At 41.2% G+C, this 10,000-nt stretch overlaps 1 protein-coding gene across 1 annotated transcript in view; it reads left to right on the top strand.

The window, feature by feature from the left end:
- LOC143289657 (zinc finger CCCH-type with G patch domain-containing protein-like) overlaps positions 1-10,000 on the top strand; it is a 153,198-nt gene that overhangs the window by 140,175 nt on the left and 3,023 nt on the right. The window lies entirely within an intron of this gene.

Raw genomic sequence — 10,000 nt, 5'->3', positions numbered from 1 at the left:
AAAAAATTTTGTGGCTATTTGCTGGCTTTTTTTTTTCTTTCTGGTTTTGTTGGCTTTTTTTTCTGGTTTTGTTGTTGGTCTTGTTTTCTTTGTTGTTTTTTTTTTTGTTGTTGTTGTTGTTTTTTCTTTGTTTTTTTTTGTTGTTGTTTTTTGGTTTGTTTGGTGTTTGTTTTTGTTTGTTTTGGGATTGTTTGTTGTTTTTTTTGGGGGGCGGGGGGGGGGGGGGGGGGGGGGGGGGGGGGGGTGCGGAGGGAGGGAGGGGGGTCTGTGTTTTCTTTCTTTCCTTTTGTCTTGTGGGTTCCCCCCGTCCCCCTAACCCCCCCTTTCTTTCACTTTTGTTGTTTTTTCTTACTCTTTTTTTTTTTTTTTGTCTTGACGTGTTTCTGTTTTTATGTCATTCTTTCTTTCTTTCCTTTCTTTCTTTCTTTCTTTCTTTCCTTTCTTCCTTCCTTCCTTTCTTCCTGCCTTCCTTTCTTTCTTTCTGGAGGGGGCTGGAGAGTGTGTGTGTATGTGTGTGTGTGTGTGTGTTGGGGGGGCGGGGGGGATTATTCTATAGACGTAGTCTCTCCCACCTTTTGGAAAATTCTGTGCGAGAAATGTTCTCCGTTCTATCGCTGTCTTTGTGTCTGGCCTTTCCCTTCTCTTTCTGTCATCTTTTCATTTTATTGTTGTTGTCGTTTGTTTGCCTTCCTGATTTATGCACCTGTAGTTGTTGGTTTTTTTCTTGGTTTTTTTCCTTTTTTTTTTGGGGGGGGGGGGGGGGGGGGCGTGGGGGGGTTGATTTTTATTAGAAAGCCTTGAATGTTTTCTTCTTTTTCTTGTGGACCTGATAAGTGGACGTTCTTTATCATGTTAGATTCTTTCTGTATCTTGAACGTTCGAGTTATACCCACCGGCTTTTTTATTATTATTTTTTTTTTAATTGTAGGCTTCTTCTTCTTCTATTATTATTATTATTAATGTATTATTATTGTTGTTGTTAGTGGGTTTTTTTTATGCATAATCGCGTTTGTGTATTGGTTTATTTTTGATGTTCCGGCCAAAACCTAATGGTATGGTCAACGTCAGAGGCATATCTTAAGTTCTTGTGCGTGACTAGGATTGAACTCGTACCTAAATATCTCTCTCTCTCTCTCTCTCTCTCTCTCTCTGTCTCTCTGAAAAGTAATTGTGTGATTGGTATATGACTTTCCCCATCAGGATCTTAGACCTAAATCTGAATAAATCATTCTCTCTCTCTCTCTCTCTCCCCTATTTCCCTCTTAGTTTATACAGAAACAAGAGAGGCAAGGCCTCCAAGACTCACTTGTGATACACTTTAAAAAAAAAAAATCAAATCGTTAAAATGTGTTCTGTATTTGTTATCATAAAGCTTCGGGTTTAAAAAAAAAAAAAAAAAAAAAGTCAACCAGATTCAAACCCGCGTGTTCGGGTGAGAAGAAACTGTCTTATCCATTACACTATCGTGGCTCCTTAACTGACGTTCTAAAATTTAATATTTGAACATACTTTTTTAAAGGGCGATAAATCAATTGCGGTATTCGCAGTGAGAACGCTGTTTAAATCATATTATTCTGGTGTATCTTGGGCATTCAAAAAATCTTTAAGGGCAGTTAAAAATTCTTTTTAAGTCCGCGGTAAAGGAGACGTGGCTATCGCCGCAATTCACACCAACCTTTAGCCGTTTTCTCTAGATCTAGATAGATGTACAGGTTTAGTTACACCCGCCGGGAATGTAGTACGACACGGTCGATTCAATTTCTCTTTTATGTTCATTCTAGTTTTATAGTTTTAAAGTTGATATGAAAATTGAGTATTTTGTTAAATTAATAACATGTAGAGCCAAGTACAAGTACTTCTAAACGTCGTATGAAGAAAAGGACTTCATTTTGAGAAAAGTCAAGACTGGAAATTTTTTCGTTTCATCGTGATCAGTTCAAGGGTATTAACTCGCATGGTTTACAATTTTAAACTGTGAATTCCGACTGATTCTGTGGATATTTTTATGGCAGTTTGGGGCATAATCCAGTAAGTGATGTGGCGTTCACAAATCTTTTTCTGAGTAAATATTTAACGGTCTCCTTCTCCAACTTTCCATCACATGTTATCGTGTATTGTCCATTGAATATAGGATTGAACGGGCAGGTCAACAACTTGAAACAAAATGGCGTCGTTCGCGTTCACGAAGAATATGAGCACGCGCTTTGAATGTGTGTAAATATGTGTACGCAACTGATTTTTGCCCATGACCTTCAGGGCTCAGCCAATAGATCTGTAAATTCCACTCGTTGTATTGATTTTAGTATTTTCCGAAAAAGACCACTTGGGTGAATGAACATAGTGAAAGCACTGTACACTGAGAGTAAAACACACAAGCTTTTTATGTATTGAGTATAATTTCAAAAGGTAATGTTTAAGATGAGAAAGATCAGTTTAAAGCAAATTAACTCCACTAGCATTAATTACAGATTAATTTCCCTTTTTTACTATCTGCACCAAAACGTTTGCAAAATAAATAAAACTTCCATGCTTAGCAAAAGAAGTTCCTGTTTGAACAAAAAATGATAATAATAATTGCTCTTGTTGTTGTGTCAGAATACCAGATCAAAGTGCCAAGTTTAGAGAATACAAAAATAATAAATATAACAGTAAATGCAGTTTGCATATAATTAGGCTTCATTTTTTTATTTTTTTGTGCCCATTCCAGAGGTGCAATATTGTTTTAAACAAGATGACTGGAAAGAACTGAATTTTTTCCTGTTTTTATGCCTAATTTGGTGTCAACTGACAAAGTATTTGCAGAGAAAATGTCAATGTTAAAGTTTACCACGGCCACACACACACCACACACACACACACACACACACACACACACACACACACACACACAGAGAGAGAGAGAGACACAGAGAGGGAGAGAGAGAGAGGGGCGAAACAGGACAACCGAACACCGGGTTAAAACATAGACTCACTTTGTTTACACAAGTCAGTCAAAAAATCAATTTGTTCTCAGCCATTGTCGATGCCCTCCCAGAGGCTTTAAAAAAAACAAAAACAAAAAAAACAAAAAAAAAAACAACTGATGAATAAATAAATGAACCGAGTTCTCTCTCTCATCCTTTGATCTGGTGGGGAAAGGCAACAGGCACAGGCTTGTACAATGCTGCCCTGCTTTATTGCCCCCTTCCTACCACGGGCAGCCGGCCAGTATCGGCTGTGTTGCACGAGCTCTACAGGAACAGGAAGGGGACGCGGAAAGAAGAAAAAAAAAGTGGGCCATTGTCATTTTGGTCTCGCCCCCCTATAAGTGGGGCATTGCCATTAAGTCTCGCTTCCCTTTCACCAACCAACCACCCTCCTCATTTCCCGTTCCTCCCTCTCTCTCTCTCTCTCCACATCCCGGCCAACTCATAACCTCACCCCACCCCCCTCACACACACACACACACACACACACCCTCACTGCCACACCGCCCTACTCCACTCCACACCACCACTAATCATGCTCTATCCCTGTGGCCCTGTTCGGAGGTGATTTTTGTTGTTGTTTTTTTGTTTTTTGTTAGTTGCTGTTGTTGTTGTTGGGTTGGTGTTGTGTTTTTCTCGTCTCCGTGGTACTTATTGATCCGGCGTGGCCCCTCCCCCCTCCCCCCCCCCCCCCCCCGTCCGTCAATGATATTCCTTGCTGGCTAAAAGCAGGGAATGTGTGTGTGTGTGTGTGTGTGTGCGAGCGTGCATGTGTGTACATGTGTGTGTGTGTATCTGTGTCTTGTCTGTGTGCGCAAGACGGTGGTTGTGGTGGGGTTGGGGGTGTGGGGTGTGTGTGTGTGGGGAGGGGAGGGGGGGTGTGTGTACGTGACTGTGGACACATTGATCCTTGTTGCCGACACAGAGAGAGGGAGCGTAGAGAGAGGTAGAGAGAGAGAGAGAAGGGTGTGTGGAGGGGGGCGGGGGGGGAGAGATTGAGATGAATTTGGGCGTGGTGGTGAGGGATGAGGGACAGACAGTTAGAAAGAGGGGGAGGGGGGGATGGAGGCAGAAAAAAGAAAGAGAGAGAGGGTAGGGGAGATATAGATAGATTGGGAAATTGGAGATGAGTGATAGACAGAGAGGGAGAGAGAGACAGTGAGACAGACAGAGAGAGCGGACGAGATAGAGATAGATTGGGAAATAGATGAGTAGTGATAGAGAGACACACACAGTGAGACAGGGTGAGAGAGAGCGGGGGAGGAGAGGAAGATAGAGATAGACTGGGAAATAGAAGACGAGAGAGACAGACACAGAGAGACAGAGAGTGAGAGAGAGAGGGAGGAGAGGAAGATAGAGATAGACTGGGAAATAGAAGACGAGAGAGACAGACACAGAGAGACAGTGAGAGAGACAGAGAGAGAGTGAGAGAGAGAGAGTGAGAGAGCGGAGGAGAGGAGATAGAGATAGACTGGGAAATAGAAGACGAGAGAGACAGACACAGAGAGACAGAGAGTGAGAGAGAGGAGGAGAGGAAGATAGAGATAGACTGGGAAATAGAAGACGAGAGAGACAGACACAGAGAGACAGTGAGAGAGACAGACAGTGAGAGAGAGAGAGAGGAGGAGAGGAGATAGAGATAGACTGGGAAATAGAAGACGAGAGAGACAGACACAGAGAGACAGTGAGAGAGACAGAGAGAGAGTGAGAGAGAGAGAGTGAGAGAGCGGAGGAGAGGAGATAGAGATAGACTGGGAAATAGAAGACGAGAGAGACAGACACAGAGAGACAGAGAGTGAGAGAGAGGAGGAGAGGAGATAGAGATAGACTGGGAAATAGAAGACGAGAGAGACAGACACAGAGAGACAGTGAGAGAGACAGACAGTGAGAGAGAGAGAGAGGAGGAGAGGAGATAGAGATAGACTGGGAAATAGAAGACGAGAGAGACAGACACAGAGAGACAGTGAGACAGACAGACAGACAGTGAGAGAGAGAGAGTGAGAGAGCGGAGGAGAGGAGATAGAGATAGACTGGGAAATAGAAGACGAGAGAGACAGACACAGAGAGACAGTGAGACAGACAGACAGTGAGAGAGAGAGAGGAGGAGAGGAGATAGAGATAGACTGGGAAATAGAATATGAGAGAGACAGACACAGAGAGACAGTGAGAGAGACAGAGTGAGAGAGCGGAGGAGAGGAGATAGAGATAGACTGGGAAATAGAATATGAGACAGACACAGAGAGACAGCGAGACAGACAGACAGTGAGAGAGAGAGAGAGGAGGAGAGGAGATAGAGATAGACTGGGAAATAGAAGACGAGAGAGACAGACACAGAGAGACAGTGAGACAGAGACTGAGAGAGAGAGGAGGAGGAGAGGAGATAGACATGGAAATAGGAGATGAATGATAGACAGAGAGAGACAGTGAGACAGACAGAGAGTGAGAGAGCGGAGGAGAGGGAGTTGAAATAGATTGGGAAATAGGAGGTGACTTGGTAGACACAGAAAGAGAGAAGGAGAGAGACAGAGAGAGAGAGAGAGACAGAGAGTGAGGGAAGCGGGACATGGGAAAGGGCAAGGTCATCAGCACCGTCAGCCTGGGTGGAGACGGCAGTGCAGCGCAACCACTCAGATGCGCGGTCATGCATTCACGTGCTTTGTGTGTGTGTGTGTGTGTGTGTGTGTGTGTGTGTGTGATGTGCGGGTCTGGTCGAAACATGGACGCAGCGGTTGTTGTTGTCGTTGTCGTTGTTGTTAGAAGAGCTAGGATGAGTGTGTGTTTGTATTTTGTATTTTTGTATTTTGTATTTCTTTTTATCACCACAGATTTCTCCCCCAGGGAGAGCGCGTCGCTACACTACAGCGCCACCCTTTTTTTTTTCTTTTTTTTTTGTATTTTTTCCTGCATGCAGTTTTATTTGTTTTTCCTATCGATGTGGATTTTTCTACAGAATTTTGCCAGGAACAACCCTTTTGTTGCCGTGGGTTCTTTTACGTGCGCTAAGTGCGTGCTGCACACGGGACCTCGGTTTATCGTCTCATCCGAATGACTAGCGTCCAGACCACCACTCAAGGTCTCGTGGAGGGGGGAGGGGGGGGGATATCGGCGGCTGAGCCGTGATTCGAACCAGCGCGCTCAGATTCTCTCGCTTCCTAGGCGGACGCGTTACCTCTAGGCTATCACTCCACTATGTGTGTGTGTGTGTGTGAGTGAGTGTATATGTATGTGTGTGTGTGTGAGTGAATGAGTGTGTGTGTGTGTGTGTGTGTGTGTGTGTGTGTGTGTGTGCATGCGAGACCGCGTTACGCATGAACACCCGCGCATGAGCATGCATGCACGCACGTGCACGCATGTTCCGACACATGCATACACGATCCCATCCGCGCAAGCAAGCAAGATTCAACTTGCTTTTTTCATCCAGGAATGAAACCTGTATTGTGTAGTGTGGCTTTATACATTCACAATGCCTTAATATGATTGCGTATTGCTATAACTTAGATTACAGTAATGATGTGAATTGTCCATTATAATAACCATCTGAAGCTTTTATGTTTTGCACTGTATTTTTTTTTTGGTAAACTAATTGTTTGATTGGAATATGACTTTCCCCTTCAGTTAGGGGCTTTGGTCTAAATCTGAATAAATCATCTCTCTCTCTTCTCTCTCTCTCTCTCTCTCTCTCTGTCTCTCTCTCTTTTCGTTACAAGTACAATCCGCGACACCAACAAGATAATGGTACCGTTACTTGGACTCGATTTGTTTAAATCTAGTCTCACTTACTCTGGTGGATGTCTCTGGAACAACATCTTATCTAGTTTCAATGTTCATACCAGTCTCAATGTTTTCAACAACAAAAAGGAAAAAAAAAGAAAAAAAAAAGAAAAGGTATCATGACTATCTGATGGAAAGCTTTGCTGATTCTATCTATGTAGAAATTAAGTATCTGATAGAAAATGTTGCTATTTCTGTCTATGAATTCAGAAATTCATATAATGGTACTACTATTCTCAAAGACGTCTTAATGGTACTATTCTCAAAGACGTCTTTCTCCCTCCCTCCCTCCCTCCCTCCCTCCCTCTGTGTCTCTGTTGGTCTGTCTGTCTGTCTGTCTTTCTCTATTTTCTCTACATTTCTTGGCGCATATACGTTATTCTAAAGGGTGTGTTTGCGTTTGTGTGTACAATTCCCCTGTAGTCCTTTCCATGGTTTGTAATGATGTGATGCTTTGATTTTTTTTTTTTTTTTTTTTTTCTTTCTCGTTTGATGTGATCAATCTTCTTTTGGGGGCTGGATGAATTTCAGCTTCAGTTTCAGTTTCAGTAGCTCAAGGAGGCGTCACTGCGTTCGGACAAATCCATATACGCTACACCACCTCTGCCAAGCAGGTGGCTGACCAGCAGCGTAGCCCAACGCGCTTTGTCAGGCCTTGAGAAAGAAATGGATGAAATGGCTGGATGAAAAAAAAAGCATTGTTGCTTATTCTATTACCCTCAGAAATCTCTCTCTCTCTCTCTCTCTCTCTCTCTCTCTCTCTCTCTCTCTCTCTCTCTCTCTCTCTCTCTCTCTCTCCCTCTCTCTCTCTCTCTCTCTCTCTCTCTCTCTCTCTCTCTCTCTCTCTCTCTCTCTCTCTCTCTCTCTCTCAGAATTATCGTTGCACCCCAAGATAATCTTGACAGCAGATTTCTGCGTGCGATTCAAGGGGCACAACTGGTGAGATCGTTTTTAAAAGTGAACACACAGTTATCGACCTTAGCTGTGGTGTGTGTGTGTGTGTGTGTGTGTGTGTGTGTGTGTGTGTGTGTGTGTGCGTGTTTGAAGATGGGGTGGGATGAGTTGTCAGGGAGGTAATGGAGAAAGCTTGCAAATTCATGTCGTGTTCTGTTGTTCCCTTCTTTCTTTCTTTCTTCTTTTTTTTTTTTTTTTTTTAATGAATTTGATCACAGGAACTAAACAAAAACTGTCTTCCCTCACAATTGACACGATCCAACTTGGCAGTACATCCATCCCTCTTTCCTAGGTCAGTCAGGAACCTCGGTGTTGTTGTCCTTGACCATACACTGCCCTGTCCATGCAAAAATTTATCAGTCAGACATGTCAGTCCTGCTGGGCTGTCAACTGCGGCGCATCAGTGCCTCTTCCTTGTCTATAGTTTCTCCAGTTTTAGAGTTATGCATGCGCGTGAATGACTGGTGCGAAAGCGCTTTGATTTGTCTCTGCACAAGGTTCAGCGCTATATAAATACCATTATTATTATTATTATTATCACATGTTGAGTGATGCACTCAAAGCCTGATTTCTGCGCGGTTGGGTTAGCGTATATGGATATATGTGGTGTGGTGTAGCGTATATGGATATATGCCCCCCTCTCTCTCCTTTCCTCCTATTCCCTCATGTGTTCCGCGAAAGATTGGTTGATTGTAGGTGGCAAAGTTGGAATTCTCATATCCAGGACAGTGACAGATTCAGTGCGTATAGAATTATCCATAATTTAGATAGCGTTCCTGTTGATATGCGTATGAAAAAGTGCTAGAGGTTTGAAGTGTTTAATGGCGAAATGTAGGTTCGGTGTCTCTGATGTTCTTTCTCGTCAGTACCGCTAAAAAGGCAGTCAAACATTTGTAATTTGTTATGCCCATGATGCAGAGAATCAACGGAAGACGAGGTTCATTTTGTGCCCAGTTGTCCAGCATTGAGAAATGTCAGAGAGCAATTCATTCCACTCAAGTTCTATAGACAACCTTGTTTATTTACACTCGTTTCGTTTTTGTCGTCTACGAACGAAACTGTTGTACAACATTTTGCTTTATATTTACACGGAGAACTTAAACAACGCAGTGCTTATTTAACGTAAATTTTCTTTGTGTTGATATGCGACTTTATGTCAGTTCCATGCGTACCCCCTTCTAAGGGGCTATGGCCTATGTGAATAAAACGTCTGCGTCTACGTCCTACTCCCACACCTCGCCTTGCAAAAATGATAACGAAAATAACAACAACAATAATAATAATAATAATAATAATAGTGATAATAAGAGTAATAATAGTAATGGTGATGATGATGATACTACTACTACTACTACTACTAATAATAATAATAATAATAATAATAATAATAACAATAATAATATAACAACAACAACAATAATAACAACAACAACAACAAAACAATAATAATAATGATAATAATAATGATGATGAAGATGATGATAATAATGATAATGATGATGATAATGATAATAATAATGATAATCATGATCATGATGATGACTGATAATAATAAGAGTAATAATGATAATGATGATGATGATGGGAAGTAGAAAGAGGAGGAGGATAAATAACAACAGCAAGAACAGTATATTAATATTTCTCTCTGCATTTTTTTCTTTTCTCTTTCTTTTTTTTTTTTCTTTCTTTTTTTTTCTTTGTTCTTTCTTTTATTTTTTTCCGCTATCCAGGCGATCTCAGCAGTTTGACGAAGTCGGCAAGCCATAGCACTGCTGGGGGTCGGGGGTCACAAGGGGCAGACAAGGCAGCGGGCCTTGCAAAAATGATAACGAAAATAACAACAACAACAACAACAATAATAATAATAATAATAATGATAATAATAATAATAATAGTGATAATAAGAGTAATAATAGTAATGGTGATGATGATGATACTACTACTACTACTACTACTGCTACTACTACTACTACTACTACTACTACTACTAATAATAATAATAATAATAATAACAATAATAATATAACAACAACAACAATAATAACAACAACAACAACAAAACAATAATATTAATGATAAAAATAATGATGATGAAGATGATGATAATAATGATAATGATGATGATAATGATAATAATAATGATAATCATGATCATGATGATGACTGATAATAATAAGAGTAATAATGATAATGATGATGATGATGGGAAGTAGAAAGAGGAGGAGGATAAATAACAACAGCAAGAACAGTATATTAATATTTCTCTCTGCATTTTTTTCTTTTCTCTTTCTTTTTTTTTTTTTTTTCTT

The sequence above is a fragment of the Babylonia areolata genome, chromosome 14 (assembly GCF_041734735.1).
Source record: "Babylonia areolata isolate BAREFJ2019XMU chromosome 14, ASM4173473v1, whole genome shotgun sequence".
In the NCBI taxonomy this organism is placed as follows: Eukaryota; Metazoa; Mollusca; class Gastropoda; order Neogastropoda; family Buccinidae; genus Babylonia; species Babylonia areolata.
The sequence above is the reverse complement of the archived record's forward strand: the minus strand, read 5'-3'. Positions and strand labels throughout refer to the sequence as shown.